This window comes from Panthera tigris, chromosome D3, assembly GCF_018350195.1.
Source record: "Panthera tigris isolate Pti1 chromosome D3, P.tigris_Pti1_mat1.1, whole genome shotgun sequence".
In the NCBI taxonomy this organism is placed as follows: domain Eukaryota; kingdom Metazoa; phylum Chordata; class Mammalia; order Carnivora; family Felidae; genus Panthera; species Panthera tigris.
The window spans coordinates 62,790,761-62,809,897 of record NC_056671.1 but is presented as its reverse complement, the minus strand read 5'-3'; positions in this window follow the sequence as shown (position 1 = coordinate 62,809,897).

The window sequence follows — 19,137 nt, the reverse complement described above, 5'->3', positions numbered from 1 at the left end:
CCGCAGAAATAAAACTTTAAGAGAATATTATGAAGAACTATATGCCAACAAATGGGATAACCTAGAAGAAGTGGATAAATTCCAAGAAACATATAAACTAGTAAAATGAAACATGAAGAAACAGAAAATTTGTACAGAACAATAATCAGGAAAGAAATTGAATCAGTAATCAAAAAACTCACAACAAACAAAAGCACAGGACCAGGTGGCTACATGAGCAAATTCTACTTAACAAAAAAAGAGCGGATACCTATCCTACTCAAACTATTCCAAAATACAGAAAAGGAACACCGTCAAATAATACTATAAGGCCAGCATTACCCTGATGCCAAAACTATATAAAGACACCACAAATAAAGAAAAGTACAGGCCACTATCTCTGATGAACACAACAGGTGCAAAAATTCTCAGCAAAATACTAGCAAACAGAATCCAATAATTCATTTACAAAATCACTTACCACAATCAAGTGGGATTTATTCTTGAGTTGCACGAGTGTCAATATTGCAAATCAATCAACATGATACATCACATCAATAAGAGAATGGATAAGAATGATTTCATCATTTTGATGGATGCACAAAAAGCATTTGACACAGTACAACATCCATTTATTATAAAAAACCCTCAACAAAGTAAGTTTAGGGGAAACATACCTCAACATAATAAAGGCCATATGTGAAAAACCCACAGTTAACATCATCCTTCGTGGCAAAGACTGAGAGCATTTCCCCCTGAGATCAGGAATAAGACAAGGACGTCCACTTTCACCACTTTTATTCAACCTAGTAGTCAAAGTCCTGGTCAGAGCAATCAGACAACAAAAAGAAATAACAGACATCCAAATTGGTAATGAAGAAGTAAAATTTTCACTATTTGCCAGTGACATGATACTAAATATAGGAAGCTCAAAAAAACTCCATCAAGAACCTACTAAAACTGATAAACAAATTCAGTAAAGTCACAGGATACAAAATCAATGTACAGAAATCTGTTGCATTCATATACACTAATAATGAAGTAGAAGAAAGAGAAATTAAGAAAACAATCCTATTTACAATCGCACCAATATTGCTTAGGAATCTCACCAAAGAGGTGAAAGACCTGTACTCTGAAAACTTGTAACACTGATGAAAGAAACTGAAGATGACACAAAGAAATGGAAAGACATTCCATGCTCATGGGCTGGAAAAACAAATATTGTTAAAATGTCTTTAACACCCAAAGCAATCTACACATTTAATGTAGTTTCTATCAAAATATCAACAGTAGGGGCACCTGGGTGGCTCAGTCGGTTAAGCATCCAACTTCAGCTCAGGTCATGATCTCATGGTTCTTGAGTTTGAGCCCCACGTTGGGCTCTGTGCTGACAGCTCAGAGCCTAGAACCTGCTTCGGATTCTGTGTCTCCCTCTCTCTCTGCCCCTCCTCTGCTTGTGCTTTGTCTCTCTCTCAAAAAGAAACATTAAAAAAAAATACCAACAGTGTTTTTTCACAGAACAAGAACAAATAATTCTAAAATTTGTATGGAACTACAAAAGACCATGACTAGCCAAAGCAATCTTGAAAAAGGGAAGCAAAATTGGAGGCATCACAATTCCAAACTTCAACTTATATTACAAAGCTGTAGTTATCTAAAGAGTATGGTACTGGCACAAAAGCAGATACATAGATTGATGGAACAGAATAGGAAACCCAGAAATATTTTTAAAGAAAGAAAAAAATTTTAAAAAGAAAACCCAGAAATAAACACACAATTATGTATATATAAAGACAAATACCATAGGATTTCATTAATATGTGGAATTTAAGAAAACAAACAAATGGAAAGTAAGAGGCAAGACAAGAAACAGACTCTTAACTACAGAGAACAAACTGATGATTACCAGAGGGGAGTGCAGTGGGGTGGATGGGTAAAATAGGTGTTGGGGACTAAGCAGTGCACTTATGATGAGCACTGCATGATATATGGAAGTGTTGAATCATTATACTGTACACCTGAAACCAACATAAGGTTGTATATTAACTGTAATTAAAATAAATTTAAAAATCTTATAAAGCATATATGTATGAATGTATATAAAAATATATATTGTTTTGCTTCAAACTTTACAACCTTTACACAAATAATCGACATAGATTAAATATTATTCAACTTTCTAATATCATACTTTTTAAAATTTGTATGTGTTTACACATCTGATGAATTACAGTCTAATTCTTTTTTAATATTAGCATAATGTTCAATTAAGGATTTTTTTAATTTTAGTTATTATAGTTTTCATCTCTGAGATTTACAGTTAATTTTCATTTCTGTATGTTTGAATATTCTTTCCTCTCAATGGTTATGTATTTTTTTATTCCTTATGAAGTTATTTCTTTACTTATCTCATGTTATTGTATTTAATACTCAGAACAATTTCTACAGCAATATGAAATTTACAACAATAATATAAGGAAATTGGCCCTCAGAGGAATTAAGCAATTTGCACGAATTTTTATCACTATCAAGTAACATAGCTGAAATTCAAAAAAAAAAAAAAAGCTCATCTTTTTTCACTATGCCTTTTAACTCCTCCATATGAAAACACTTTATTCTGAGTGAAAACACTCAGGGGCTGGAACTGTACGATGGTGGACACATTCAATTTTCTGGCCAAAATTCATAGACTTTTGATTAAAGGTAATCATTTTTAAGCTGGTTTTGGTTTGTTTTTTTGTTTGTTTGCTTGTTTTTTAACAAACCCATGAATGGGAAGAGAATATTCACAGATATCCAGGAGTAAGAACTGGCTTATATTTTTAATACCCTCTCTTCCCTGTGGCCCACAGACAGACATAACCAGTAAAGCTGGGGTGTAGTCCCTAGTGATGCATTGTGGGGCTTACTATTAAGTCCTGACTTAATATATTTTTGTGGTGGTTGTGATGGTGGTGGCCACTGCTTATTAGAATATCCCGGTTTTGAAGGACAGTTTCCAGAGGATAGGATAATTAAAAGAGATAAAGTCATAGTGGTGTCAAAGCCAGCCCATCTGGCTGCCAGTGGGTGACATTTCAGGAACCTTCAAGCCAGTGGTTAAAGCAGTAGAAGACCGAAATCAGTGTTGGTATTCACACACGGAAACTGGCAAACACGGTAATCATCAGGCTTTTATTTTTCCATTTTCTTTTTCCTGGAAATCCCATTATTAAACATTTACGAACACACAACTAGGCAAAATCTCCCCCAAAAGTTGCAGTCTGGACTAGTGTCAACTACGATTATACTCAGAGCATCAGGCAAAACAGGTCACCTATATCCATTTTCTCATCCCTGGTTTAAGAAGATTATCCTCATTATCTAGAACTCTCGATTATCTCATGGGAAAATAAAAGTTAACCTTCATAAAGATCCTAGCCCACGTGAAGCTGAGGAACAACCAAAAGGAGTTAACATGAAGTGTGAAATGGTTATGAACACTGAGGGCCATTTATTTTAGCTGAAAGCACATAATTTATTAAGAATGGACAAAAAAGGAAAGTCATCATTTTTCTTCCAGTTAATAATGCCCTCCACTTCCCTTGTCTCCAAATGCTTTGTGCAGTGAAGTTCAGAAGATTAAAAAAAAAAAAAAATCCTGATACAGCTTTTCCACCCAGAGGTCTTCTTAAAAGCTTACAAATCTTTTCTTAGATTAAACTTAACTTCAAAAGCATCAGCTGCGGTCTCTGTTTGTCACTGTGAGAAGGAATTAAAGCATTGCAGAACTAAGATCCCAGGGTGATGCTTTTTTTTCCCCTCCCTAAATACATTTTCTTTCACGTCACCCCATGGACAAGCAGCCTGAAAAGAAGTGTTAGGAAGAATACCTTTTGCATTTTGTACGTACGTTATGGATCTCAGCATTCGATTGAGTGGGTTTTTTTGCTCATCAATCTGAGGGATCTGTTACAAACATACCAAAATGTGGCTCATTTATTTCTCGTTTCCTTTTTCCTTTAGTTATATACTTGGGTGTGGGTTTCTTGCTGAGGGGATTTGCATTCCCTGGCATTTGTCAAGGTCAAAACACAGAGCCTTTGTGTGTATTCTAAGCCCTTTCAAATATGTGATCACCCCCTGGTGTGATGCATTAAAAAAAGATACCTTGCTCAGATTCAACCCACAAACTCCTGCATTTTGTTTGTCTTCTATTAAAGACTAAGCAGCTACATTTTCATTTCAAATTCCACATAAATGCTTTTAGAATAGCTTACACGTGGAACTGTCTGAAGATAGGAAAAGTATTAGGTGACCTTCTGCCCTCCTTGTTCTCAGTTTTAGGCACTGTAGGGGCTTCCTTTTCTCTGTACACACAACTGCTTGTGACCCAGGACTGAAGTTTGGGAGCTCCTGGGCATTAACCCTCCCCCTTTCTCTAACATGTTCCCCCATCCCCTGGGCGCTTTTGTATAAGGTCCTGATGTTTTTAGATCTCAACCTGTTCTCAACAAAGTCCCTAATAAATAATGTACATAGTGTGCATCCACATGAGTGATTGAGAATATATACGTCTTAACAACATCCAATTAAGGTTGTGTAAAATCTATCGCGATTCACAATGACTCTTTAATAAGATGGACTTTACAGACAGACAGACATAGTTAAATTCCTTACAAATTCCTTATGCAAAGACAGGTAATTTACTGAACATCTTTCAATCTCTAGGCCTACTGCCCTACCTGTAAAATTGAGAAAATCATAATCACAACTACACAGGTTTGTTATGAGAATTAGATTATAAAATGTGTATGAGGTGCTTGCTCTGGCATATTGGAAATATGCGAAAAAAAATGCAAATCATAGAATAACTGTTACTCAAGTTACCTGTGCTTGGAAAGGCTCAGCTCATCATAAGAAAGCAGGATATTGAATTCAGATACAACCTCCACTAACTTCAACCTCAAACACAAAGCAGCAGCAGCCTTAGGCATGCAAGATGCTCCTCTAGGAAGGAGACTCACACGCTCAGAGGAAATATTTATCAAAGAATTGGAGGTCAAAAGGAAAACCAGGCCCCAAGCTCCGTGACTGACCCCAGATTTTCTTAGTTCCTCCTCCTTTCTGTTTTCCCGGATGTACAACACACTGGAATGTCCTCAAGGCTAGGGAATCAATGCAACCAAAATACTACAGATGTATCCCACTTCTTCATTCTTAGAACCCGACACTGATTCCACTGATTCAATGAAAGGTTTTCAGGAAAAAACACTTTTTTATGTGCTCAATATAATTATTAGTAATAGGATACATTGATTTCAAATCAAAAATGTAGCAAACAAGTGTGTGTTTCAGAGCCAAGGAAATATCCGTGGTCTGTTCAAATTTCCACATTGTGATCCATCCTTCTCAGCAGCTGTTGCTCTCTCCTTCCCTGGTTGTTGTGGAACTTAGTTTCTAAGAAAACAATTTCTCCATGTTGCTAGGCCAGATGTGATGTGTAGAGGCCAAGGGCAGACCACTCCAAAATGTGCTAGTTTGGCATATTATTTTAAATAAAAATTACTGAAGAGACACCCTCCTTTTTCCCCCTGAAAGCAAGAAATACATCTTCCATATGAAAGGTACTTTCCCTGTACCAGGAAGTAAAGAGACATCCTTATCGCCAGAGATAGGAAATTTAGAGCCAAGAAGGTTGTATAAAAACAAATCTTGTTATTTTCCTTACTACCATAACCAGATCCTATTTAAAATTCCTTAAGCTCCCAAAGGTTTCTTTGCCCTTTCAATTCCTCATGAATTTACTGTTTGTCTAAAAAGTATAAAAACCACTTGCTGTGGTCATTTCTTTAGGTCTCAATGTCATTATTGGGTCTCTGCGTTCATGTAATAAACCTTTGGGTTTTTTCTCTTGATCATCTGTCTCACGTAAATTCAATTCTCAGTCCAGCTAGAAGAACTGGATGGGTAGAGGAACAATTATTCCTGTGCTAAGACTCAGGAGGTGAGAGACAACTCAAAGCCAGGTAAGATTTAAGCTTGTAATGTCAACACATGTGGACAGTCAAGTGACATGAGCACCCAGAATGGGACTTTCTTGGGTTACTACATTTGAGCCCAGGGGCTCCTTTCACACATCCGTTCTAGAAGCATTTCAATGCGTGGAATATGGATAAGTGTGCCCAACTATGCAGAGGAGGGTGAGGGTGGGCAGTTTGATGGGTTGGCTAGTGGAATTGCTGGGTCCAGTGTAAAGTCAGAGGCCTAGGAGAATCAGTTATGACTAGCACTTCAGCACTGCCAACGTGGTCAGGTTTAGGCCTTGGATGCCTAAAAATTTCAGGATCACAATTTGGGAAGGAGTTGGTACTCAGACATAAGACAGACAGCAACTAGGATAGTGCGTAACATGGACACAACTCTCTATCCCATACTAACTGGAGCCGGGGCTGGGATGCCTCCTTAAGTACTGACAGTCCTTTTTTTTTTTTTTTTTTTTTAAAGTAGTTTATTTATTTTGAGAGAGACAGCGTGCATGCAAGTGGGGGAAGGGCAGAGAGAGAGAGGGAGGGAGGGAGGAAGGGAGAGAGAATCCCAATTAGGCTCCATACTGCCAGTGCAAAGCCGGATATGGGTATTGAACCGACCAAGCTGTGAGATGATGACCTGAGCCGAAACCAAGAACTGGACGCTCAACCAAATGAGCCACCACCCAGGCACACCAAGTATGATAGTCTTTTTAACCAATACATGTAAAATTGTAAAGAACAACAACAAAAATCATACACTGATCTTGTACAGATATTAGGGTTAATAGCATTCACGTGGAAATCAAGAGCAAAGAAAAAATAATGTTAAACAGCCCTGTGCCATGACATTTTCTATAATGCTACTCAAACATAATGAATTAAAAAAAGGGGTGTCTAGGGACACCTTAGTGGTTTAGCTGGTTGAGTGTCCAACTTCGGCTTAATTCATGATGTCATGGTTCATGAGTTTGAGCCTGCATTTGGCTCTGTGCTGACAGCTCATAGTCTGGATCCTGCTTCAGATTCTGTGTCTTGCTCTGTCTCTGCCCCTCTCCCACTTGTACTCCAAAATAAATAAAAACATTTTGAAAAATTTTTTTAAAAAGGGGGGGGGGGCGTGCCTGGGTGGCTCAGTCAGTTAAGCGTCCTACTTCGGCTCAAGTCATGGTCTCATGGTTCATGGGTTCAAGCCCCGCCTCAGACTCTGTGCTGACAGTTCAGAGCCTGCATCCTGCTTCAGATTCTGTGTCTTCCTCTCTCTCTCTGCCCCTCCCCCACTCGTTCTCTCTCTCTCTCTCTCTCTCTCTCTCTCTCAAAAATAAACATTAAAAACATTTTTTTAAATCCTTGATCATTAAAAATAAATCTATGGAATGGAAGAATAGCTTATCTCCCCTCCCTGACATCACTCCTTTTATTTGCCTTTTCCATGGAATGTCTACCCCACCTGTAGGTATCTCGATGGCTGTCTCTTTCCTGTCCAAGTCACTGCAACAGTCATATTCTGAGTATTTCTAATGTAAGTCTTACTTCTCCAGGCCATCTGGAAAACTGGATAAATCTCTGAAGGGAGCTAGGCAACCTCTGACCCAGGGTAAGAAGGAAAACTTGCTCTCAGTTCAGAGGGTTGTCTCTTCCCCTGGCAAGTCGCCATGGGTTCCTTTTGCAGGAGACATTTTCCTTATATAAAGCAAATGGCTCAGAGTAGCATGATGGAACTTGGATCTGAAGTTTATCCACACCCAGAATAATGTTATAAAAATGCCATTTTTTAATGTTTTATTTATTTTTGAGAGAGAGAGAGAGAGAGAGAGCGCGAGCGCGCATGCACGTGAGTGGGGAAGGGGCAGATAGAGAAGGGGACAGACAAGCCAAAGCAGGCTCTGCACTGACAGCAACAAGCCTGATGCAGGGCTCGAACTCACCAACCATAAGATCATGACCTGAGCCAAAGCTGGAGGCTCAATCAACTGAGTCTTCTGCATTTGTAAATATACCATACCAAAACCAAATATTTAGAACATAAAAATAAAATGGTGTTTCCCCATTATGTTGTATCTTATGAGCATGCCTGAGAAGAACAGTGTATGGAAATATAGTATAACATATGTGACAGTAAAAACACGTGTTGGGTATTCTAAGAGCCCAGAGGAGGATAAACACAACCGAGGCAACATAACAGGGTATCAGAGAAAGATTCTACAAGGTAGCTAACCTTTGCACCATCTTGAGAAATGACTAGAAATTAGCCATGGTAAGATTCTAGGTAGATGAAATAACACAAGAAAAATCGAGAAACTATGTAGAGGTACGCACTTGCATGTGTATGTTTCAGGGCATGTTGGGGGTACATGGGAACCCCAATCTCACCTTTCTTCAGAAGTGCAATCAGTCATATAAAGTGTCTGATATGATTAAGTATAAACTCAACATGTTCTCTGACCAGGGATCTTCCACTTTAAGTAAGAGATTACCCCAGCTATAGAATCAGAAGTCTTTATTCCTCAGTAGAGAACTCAAATCAGATGGATGTTGTAGATTTAGTAGAGAGAGCTAGAATAGTCCTCAGAGAGTCACCTCCTCTATGTACAAGCAGTCCCTGCCCTTAGCTTTGGCATTATCACAAGCTCCCAAGATGGTACACAGCTAGGAGGCTGCTTCCTGCTGTAGTGAGAGCATCCAGTATTCAGCAAGCATGTGGCTTCTCCACCATCCTGGCCAGGCTCCAGACTATTTCCCTCTGTGAGACTTGCTGCTCATGACATAACTGGGTCACGCCTCAACCACAATGTGACACTTCTGAGGACCAAGCCAATTTCCTTCCCTCCCCAACCCATTCACTGCTCACTGGGTCAGTTAGTATAGCAAAAGATAAGGAGCTCAGGCAAGCAACAACGGTGGTAAGGGGTACCAATGCAAATTGTGATTTCAACCAAACCTCCAGGTGTCTATGGCCTTCATATCTCAAGGGCAATTCTCTTTGGCCATCTCTCTTTTTCTTTTCCCCCCATGGAATAGTATCACCTTCTATGTTATTGTGCAAGTTAGTAGCAGTATAGGACAGAACATGATCCTGGGTATTGCCCATCTGAGTTCTAGCCCTGTGGGTGGGCTAATCAACTGTGTCACTTTGGAGAAGAAACTAATCCCTGCCCCTGTGCTTCCTCATCAGATGAATAAGGATGCCTACTCTTCCCAGTCTGGAAGGAATACCCGACTGTCAGAGAGATCAAAGCATTTTCAAAACTTTAAGACACTAAACAATATTGAATTAAGCCAGGAAGTTGTTCATCCAGAACATTTGTTGAGACCACAGAGAGCTGGCAGGCCTATTTTCTAAGGCAAATGGGTCATTTGCAGTTGTCACACTTTTCCATCCATGCAAGATATGCTGCCTAATTTAGAAGGAAGTCTGGGATCAGAGAAGTTAAGTTCACTCCACTGAATACTAAATATTCATTGAGAGCCTATCATGCACAATGTGCTGTGCTATATGTTTTAATTTCAGTGATTTGTCCAAGGTCAGAGAGCTGGTTAGTGTAGGGCTAAACTAGCTGCCCTTGCTCCCAGCTCTGTTATCCATCATTCTATTTCATCACACGTCCTGGAGCCAACCGTTTTCAATCGGGCAAATAACACAGAATTTATCTGCTTTAGGTCCACAACTGTTTCATCTGAAAGTTCTATATAAAGGATATAGGTTTTCCCAGAAATATTTCATTGGAGTTTCTCTTAATTTAGGGAGAGGAAAAAATACATTTAGTGACACCATGACTTTTCCAAAGAGAGACAAACAATATCTCGGATATACAACTGGATTCCTAACGAAAAGCAGCAGGAGCAAGGGCAGCACAAGATGCCAACACAACCAACACATAAATAATTCTACGACTATTGGCAGGCCTAAATTCACTGGCTGTCATCCGAAAAGAAAAGGAAGTCAGACCCGAGGTCCGGCAATATGAACCAAACGATCATCTGCCACTCCAGCCTTAATCATTGCTGCCCGTGGCTGGATGCTCCCTCTATCCACCTAGCTGCGGCCCTAACCTCATGGAAATAAAATAAAGAATAGAAAAAGAAATTTGGCTCTTGTCACAGAGTACGTCATGCTGATTTATCAACCTGAAATATAGTTTAATCTGCATAAAAATGGGAGTCTTGCAAACTGACTGCGATTAATAGGTTGCAGCTCTAATTCCTTCTGGTGGTCTCATTTAAATAGGCCATTCATCACTGTGACCTCTTTTGGTAATAGCCTTACTGTAATATTTAATTTTACATTAATTCTGTTGTAACTTAGCCAATGTTCATTTGCTGAATAATCAGCAAGGAATTAGCTCTGGCCCCCACCTCCACCAGCATTCTCATGAATGCCAAAACAAGTGAAGACAGTCGATTCCCTTATTTTCTAAAATACACTGCTCAAGAACCATGTACTTTTGGGTAGGACTGAGCGTAAGAGAAAGGGAACATTAACACAATCTCTACCTGGATTGTAAGGTAGGACACTTATTTTGAGCCAATTAAGACATAAAATCAGGTACGATGGCAAAAATTCACATTATTAGGTCAAACTGCACACATTCGCTGACGTTTACTTGTATTAGGGTGAGCAAAGTCCTCTATATTACTATTGCTTCTTAGAACATGCCTGGTCTCGAGCAACATTATGAATTCTAATAAATTTAGTCCAACTGAATTTAACGTAATGTGTTTATGGAGCAAGTATTATGTATCCTCTGTACATGACAAAGCTAACAAACAGTTGTCCTCAGTAGCCTTACAAAGGACAGTTCATCCCACATCTGAGTCATGGAGAAATTACAACCAACGTTTCTACCAACTTGGGCAGGGGCGGGATGGGACGCAAGCCTTCTTTGACCACACACTGCTCTATGGAACAGTTGGCAGTACACTGAAGGGGCAGAGGCAGAAGCCCGAGAATCAGGGTTTATGTGTGTTCACACATAGTTCTATGGACAGAGAAGCCAGAGTGTTGTGTCTGACCAGAGAAATTTGTATGAAAACTGACCTCCCTGGCAAGAATAACCCAGGGACAGGTGAGATTTTTCTCTCCCATTCCTGCCAGATAGATCTTGCAGGGGACTGACATTTGACACCTAAAGGTTAACTAAAGGCTCTGGATCTGCTCAACAAGCTAATGTGTAAGCAGTGTTCTGGGCAAGCAGAAGCTGGTAACATGATCTCAGCATTTGTTTCCAATATAAAAGATGATCAACATCATTCCACAATGTGTTATTCCCTCTTCCTGTAGCTACATCTTTTTAGGTCATATGCACACGATTAATAATGGAGTTACTCTCCTATTTTAAAATTTAAAGTTATATTAAAGATTAATCCAACTCTAGATAAGACAGTATTGACCATAAAGAATAAGTTACTTACTCACCAGTTGCAGGTAAAAGAGGTGGGAGGTGACAGGGCCCAGGCAAGTACCCACATCTCTTGATTCCTGGCCCACTGCCCTTTCCACCTCCCATGCACCCATATGCCACTTCAACCATCTCTCACTATGAACGGTCATTTGGGCCAGAGCTCCATTAAGGAGTGAACCAGCTGGGGAGCTGCTTGAGAGCCAATTTATACAGTAAATTAAAACGAATTCATCCTCACTTTCACTACTTAAATAAAATCATTTTGAAAGAACACCAAATTACTAGCCTACCAAGGATATCTGCGCCTTTCAATCTAGCCCTCATACAGACTTATACAAGAGAAAGTCATTACTTATAACACAGTAGCCAAAGACAAAAAAGAGGAATCTTTCCCTGGACCAGCAAGCTTTGCATGCTATGCTGAGATGTATTAAAAAAAAAAATCAAGAAAGGAGTCTGATAAAGTTGAGAATTGACTCATTTCCTAAATAATCATTTAACATAATTTTCTTTCTCCTTGTCTCTCTCCAACAGCTTTTCCACAATCTATCTCAGCTAATGACCTTACTTCATTTGGTATGACGGTGTGGGAAATTAAGCAATCAGGAAAAAACTTCCACACATGTCCACCCTGAAATCTGCATGCCTGATTACATCTGTACCCACATACTCTACCTGGAAGAAGCACTGAACAAACAGCCCATGATTCCTGTCTTAGGCCAACTCAGATAGGGATGCTCTCCCCCCCCCCCCCCCCTTACACACACACACACACACACACACACGCACACACACACACACACACACCATCTGTAAAGATGAGTTTGGGAATGGGGCACCTGGGTGGCTCCGTTGGTTAATTGGCCAACTTCAGCTCAGGTCATGATCTCATGGTTCATGAGTTTGAGCCCCATATCAGGCTCTCTGCTGTCAGCGCAGAGCCAGCTTTGGATCCTCTGTCTCCCTTTCTCTTTATCCATACCTGCTTACATGAGCACATCCTCTCTCTTAAAAATAAACAAACATTGGGGCGCCTGGGTGGCTCAGTCAGTTAAGTGTCCGACTTCAGCTCAGGTCATGATCTCGCGGTCTGTGAGTTCGAGCCCCACGTCGGGCTCTGTGCTGACCGCTCAGAGCCTGGAGCCTGTTTCAGATTCTGTGTCTCCCTCTCTCTCTCTCTCTGACCCTCCCCCGTTCATGCTCTGTCTCAAAAATAAATAAACGTTAAAAAAAATTAAAAAAAAATAAAAATAAACAAACATTAACAACAACAACAAAAAGGGTTTAGGAAATATTGGGTTAACCGAAGTTGACTAGTTATCTTTATCTTCTCTGTGGGATTAGACATGCCAGTATGCAGTGTGTTCTTTGGAACTGTACTATGCCAACCTAAGAAGACATGCGTGGGAACTCCTAACTTGTTGAGTAACTATCCTTCTTATACTTCAGTCCTAGCAATGGTGTCTCTGTCTCATTATCCTGGACACTTGTACTTAACATGGGGCCCTAAACGTACCCTCATGGTTCTTTCGAACTGGCCCCAACCTTTTCCAAGAACACGAGTCATGCTAGCAACACCAATCATTCTGGCTGAGTCCATGCTATGTGCCCTTCAAAGCCCCTGATACTCATCATTTATCTGTGGGGACTTTTCTCTGAATGTCTACTGTTGGGACTCTTGACCAAGCTTGGTCCAGAATCATTACCATACCCCTCTCTACTTTTGCCTCATTTTAACAAATGTCGACCATTCAGTTTACAAATCTAAGGTATCAAATCCAGAAAGAACTGAGAGACTGAGGCTTCCTTAATAGACCTCTAACCATCTCTATTAGAATATCAGCTCGAATATGCACCCCATTAATAAATGGCAGATATTCTTTTTCCATATATGAGAGTTTGCTCATTAATCACCCCAGACAGTTGGAAAAGATACTATTAACTGTGGCTTTCAGCTCTGACAAGGAGATTCTATGAACTGTCAGCTCTCTGGGACAACCAACCAATTGCACATTATTAGCTATACTTGCAACTTGGGGACTTAATGGCCCTAAAACATGAATCTCATGGACTGGGTAATTCTCTCTCTCCTAGTCTATATGACTCCATAAATATTCACAGGAAAACATAAAGGATAATATTAATAGAGGAAAGACCTATATGGAAAAGGTAAAAAGTTTAAAATAGGATTAACAGCCTTGCCTTCAACCTAAGAACAAAATTAGGACACAAATATCCACTTAGTCTGTAGCTTATGGATAGAAAGAACAGAAGGGAGGAGGGACTTCAAACAGGAATCAAATGTGTACCGACTCGGGGCAGAGACCAGAGATGCATATGCACATTAGGGAAACTAAGGTTGGGCAAGTGGGATGGGGTCGGATTACAGAAGCAGAGGAATTCAACTCTAATTTTTCTTTTTGTCCTTAAAAACTCCTTTTGCTCAGAAATAAACTGTCACCATACCCAGTATTTTTATCCCTAGCCTGAACTCTTTTGCAAGCCCAACATGCTTGCTGCCATCCCCTCACACCTGTAACATTTAACTTTAATGCCTCTGCCCCTGAGAAGGGAAGGGCTGAACACATTTTGGCCTGAAGAACTAGCTGCTTGGCAGCATCTCAGCCGGTGACCTTTCTTATTGACACTGTCTGCAGGCGGCTCTGCCACATGGACAGGAATACATTCCTTCCTGAGCAGAGCCTCGGGTGTGGGCTGGGAAATGGCAAGGGGTTGAGAAACCACAAAAACAGACACAGAGAGTGGATCCTCCCCACTGTGGAAGCTCCAAGGGCTGCATTTGTTGCGGCCCGACTTGGGAGTGAGACACGAAGGTCGTGATGAGATTCCCCCCACCCCCCACCCAAATCACAACTGGAGTCTGGGTAAATGCACTTCCTTCCTCTCAACCCTGCAGATACCTGTCTTCTGAGCTCCATGGTTAAAATGAAATGGTGAAAAGTTCTTCATCTCGTGACCCCTTCCACAACAGTGTTGTGTAACTTCAACTTGAAGCAGGCTCCAGGCTCCGAGCTGTCAGCACAGAGCCCGATGTGGGGCTCAAACTCACAAACCGCGAGATCATGACCTGACTCATAGTTGGACGCTTAACCGACTGAGCCACCCAGGTGCCCCTGTAACTTCAACTTGAAATTAAAATTTGGGACCACTGTTTATTTCTGGGTGGCTTTGGATGGAGCATTATTTGGGGAATATAATGAGGTGTAACATTTAAAGATGCTGTAGATCAGAGGATTTTCAACATTTTAGGCTGCAAATTATATATATATATATACACACACACACACACACACACGTATATATGCATATATATGTATGTGTGTGTGTGTATATATATTTTAATAAAACCTCAATCCAAATTACAAACAGATATACTGTACCATTTCTGGTTAAAAGGGGCTAGTGACCGAAGTACTGTAAATTCCCCTTTCCCCCGTAGCAGGTGCAAGGCTAAAGTGTACAATTCTGGACCTCTGGGAATGACTGAAGAATGCTGCCCTGGGTAAGTTTTCATCAGCAGGACAAGAAGGCCAGTTCTTGGAGACAAATAAGGATGTGAATTACCCAAAGGTCTATCCAGCTTTCTCAGCACCATTTACTGAAGACGTATCATTTTCAAGTTGAGAATTCTCAGCTCCCTTGTCAAATATTAGTTGACCATACAGGTGAGGGTTTATTTCTGGGCTATCAATTCTGTGTCACTGGTTTGTGTGCCTGCTTTTAGTCCAATACCATACTGCTTTGATTACGACAGCCTTGTAATCTAGTTTAAAATTAGGGAATATCATGCCTCTAGTTTTGTTCTTCTTTCTCAGGATCATTCTGGCTATCTGGGACCTTTTGTGGTTTCATACAATTTTTAAGTTTTTTTTTTCTATTTCTGTGAAAAAATGACATTAGAATTTTTACAGGGATTGTAAAAAACTAGATAGCAGGTCAATCTCAGTGAAGTTGGGGGGAAAATGTTGGTATTGAAAGGACATTGATCTGTGCAATGCGTTCAGTGATTTTTGAAAGAACAGTACATCCCTAGTTGAGAGTTAGCTTGCATTTTTATACTTCATAACTGTTAGAAGTAATTTAACCTCCCGGAGTTATTTGGGGTTTATTAACCTTTATGGCCTCATTGTGAGGACTAAATTGGATAGCATAAGAAAATTACCTGGAACAGTACTTCTCTTAGACTCCCCCCCCCCCCAACCCCCGACGCTACTCCCAGCTCAGCTCATTGTTTTCAATGAATTTATAATGCTGGGGGGAAGAGTACATATCTAAACCACCAAGAACATTTGTGTTTTCAGTACTAAAATTGAAACACACATAAAGTGCCCTGGGAACACTAACGAACAAACAAGTATATACAACTTGGATCATAGAAGAGGCTTCAAAATGCAAAGGCACCTGTATAAGTCTTAGAAGGATGAGTTCACTCAACAGAGAAAGGAGGCAAGTGTATGTCTGAAGCAGAAGGAAGACTAAGCAAAAGCAGAGAGGCAAACAAGTTTATCAGGTCTCAGTGCAGCCATAGCACAGGGTAAGGGGCCTTGAGAGACTGGGTCTTGCCTATCCATGTGTCCTCTAAGTATCATTTTTGATGTAAAGTTGACTAGTACCTGGAGATAAGGCTAAAACAGTAGTTCTAATCAGTTTTCAATTGTATACCTTGGTAAGGATTTAGACTTTATTCTACTGATAGGAGGAACCACTAAATGCTTTTAAACCATAGTAGCATGATTAGAACCTGATTTTACAAAGATAATTCTGGCTTTCCTCAAGAAGACCAGTGGAATTTAAACACTTATGTCAAGGAGGTAAAGGAAGATACTTTAAATAGTCTAGCAATGATGATATTGCCATCATAGCTATCATTCACCTTAAGATGTGTCAGGGACATTTCAAAACATATTATTGCATTAGCTCATCTACTCCTCATCACAATACAATGGGAAAGACACTGCAATCATCCCCATTTTAGAGGTGAGAAAACCAAGGCACTGAGAAGTACAGCAATTTACCAAGATCTTGCACTACTTAGCAGTGACATCTACTTATGAATAAGAGATCTGATGACAAAGACAAAAACAGAATATTTCTAGCTTGAACCAGAAAGTAGATAATAATGCTTTTAGGCAAAATAAAACACTTAGTGAAGGGGTAGATGTGATGAAAAATATGGGAGAGGTTAGGAAAATAGATGATCAGGACATTGGGGATCTGTAGCCATACATTTAATAACAAACTGCTTCATATTTTTACAATGTTAATTTCCTTATATAGGTAATTAAGAGTTATAATTACACACACACACACAAACACACACACACACACATACACACACATCAGATGGAAATGGATAGATTTGAATTTGATTTATGTCCTACCATCGTTTTGAACTCTGAACTGTTAGTTTATTACCACATTTTGTGTCCTCCAGATCTTTCAGAATTTTCTATCTAAACAAGCAGAAATGGATAATAATACGCATAATAAACTACACTAATAGGTAAAATAAAAACATGAAAAAACATTAAGACATTTGGAGAATGTCCCCAAAATATAAGATTTTAAAAGATATTTTGATTAGGAGAGGAACTCAGATCTTATCAAGCACAAATCTGTTTCTTTTTTGTTTTTTGAACAAGGAACATAAAGACAAGAAAGATAATGTACCTAGGTCAAGTTTTCATTCCTGCCTATCTTGGGTACCCATCAGAGTTAAGCATAGTAGTAAGAATAACTGGAGACAGGCTGGAAAGAATTTTCAGTTAACAGTGTTTTTAAAAAAGCTACTGAGAATGAAAACGTGTATTTTTTCCTTTCTTTTTTTTTTTTTTTAATCAGATGATGGCTTGCATCTTCTCTACTGGTGTATTTTAGTAAGGATAGTTTTAGATGCAAATTGTAGAAAAGAACTATATGATCCTTCCAGGAACATGAGCCCATAGCTGTAGGGGTCATACCACACCAGCCCTTGAAGACAGGTGGACAGGGACATTTGGATGCATCCCACAGATAACAATCTTTCCTACCTTGGTATTTTCCCGAGACTCTGAATGGCATTCACCTGCTTTTGAGACAAACAGGACTCCCAACAAATGTAAAATGCTAAAGCATTTGAAGTCTACTCTGCAAACTCTAGCATTTGATGCAATCCTGTCTTCTTTTCTAGATTTATTTCCTCTCCAAGGCAGCAAACTTCTGGAAAGCAAAGGTAGTATTTTTCTTTTTCTTTTACTTCACAGCCTATCTAAGAACAGGAAACATCATAAGGATTCACAATATTTATTGATATGCCTTGCTTAAACATGATTTAGTCAACTTTCCAAAACAAATTCTGCAAAAGCATTCTGTAAGTAAAAAAGGAAGATTATTTCCAACAGTGACAATGACAGTTCTACATTTTAATGCTTCATTTCTTAATTATACTGCTTTAAAAAGATATACACTGTTAGTTAGGAAATGCTGGATTCATTCAATAATATATAGCTGGTGACTCTGGTCTTATGATCACAATTCATTAAGAAACCCTCTCCTCTTTTCATATTCAAGCATGGCACTTCCATTTTTCTCTCCTAAGCCAAGTTGCTTATTTATACCCAGTGGTCCTTGGAAGATAGCTCTGTGCTTATGTATTTCCCTTCATTGTTTATTATAATAAGCATCCATAAAGTATTAAGTTTATCTCAAGTTGCAGTTTCGGGCTAGAAAAGAAACCACTTTTAAATGTGAGTGACTTTAAGGACTAGAAAGTAATCTGGTAGGACAGCCAGGTAGCTGAGCCCCCAGGAGCTTTGAATTCCCATCGAGGAAGGATTTTTGGTGATTGGGAAATGGAAGCAGGGGACAAGTGTGCACCCAATCCCAATGACAAGTGTTATTGAGAGTCATTTTAAGCCTAAATATGGGCTTTTCATAAACTCAGAAAATCCAAAGGTCTCAGCTTTCACAGGATTTCTTGCCTTCTGTCAAACTAACAGGAAGCTTTGTACAACCCAAATAAAACCAACAACACATTCATCTGAAACTTTCACTGTACTACATTACATTTTCATATTTGCTTTTTAGAAACAAAAAAAAAATCTCTGCATCCTTCTTTATAGCCACTAAATGAAGGTCCCATTGGGACAGAATGGGACATATTTAAAACGAGAAAGCCAGGCTGAAGGGCTGTCTGCAGAACTAATTTTGCCATTCTGGTTTGGTCACTGCCTCCATATGGCTTATACTAAACAGAAATTTCCTCCATGTTAAATGTCACTCCTTATCTAATACAAATTACATTATTTACTAGCCACCCACTAGCCCCCTAGACATCTCTCAAATAGGTGGCATCAAGTCTTTGTTTTACCAGAGTATTATCTGCCAGGCATCCACATGCAGTATTATCTTTTGGTAAAAAGCAGATTTGAATACCAGTATTAAAATATTATATCTCAAAGGGAAGCCATCAGGCATTTTAGTGGTGTATTGCCATGATTTGATTTCCATTTTTAAAGAGTCACTCTAACTCTTCTGTAAAGAGAAGATTCTAAGGGGAAATGAGATGAGACAAGAGACTACACAATAGTCCTGGTGGTGGAGAGCAGTGGCTTCCTATTGAGAGGTGGCTAAGGAAATGGAGAAGAGCACACAGATTTGCAACATATCTTGGGAGTGGAATTACATATGAAGAGTGAGGGAGGAGAGGATGATACTTCAGGAGATGCAAGAGATCATTTTTTGCAGTC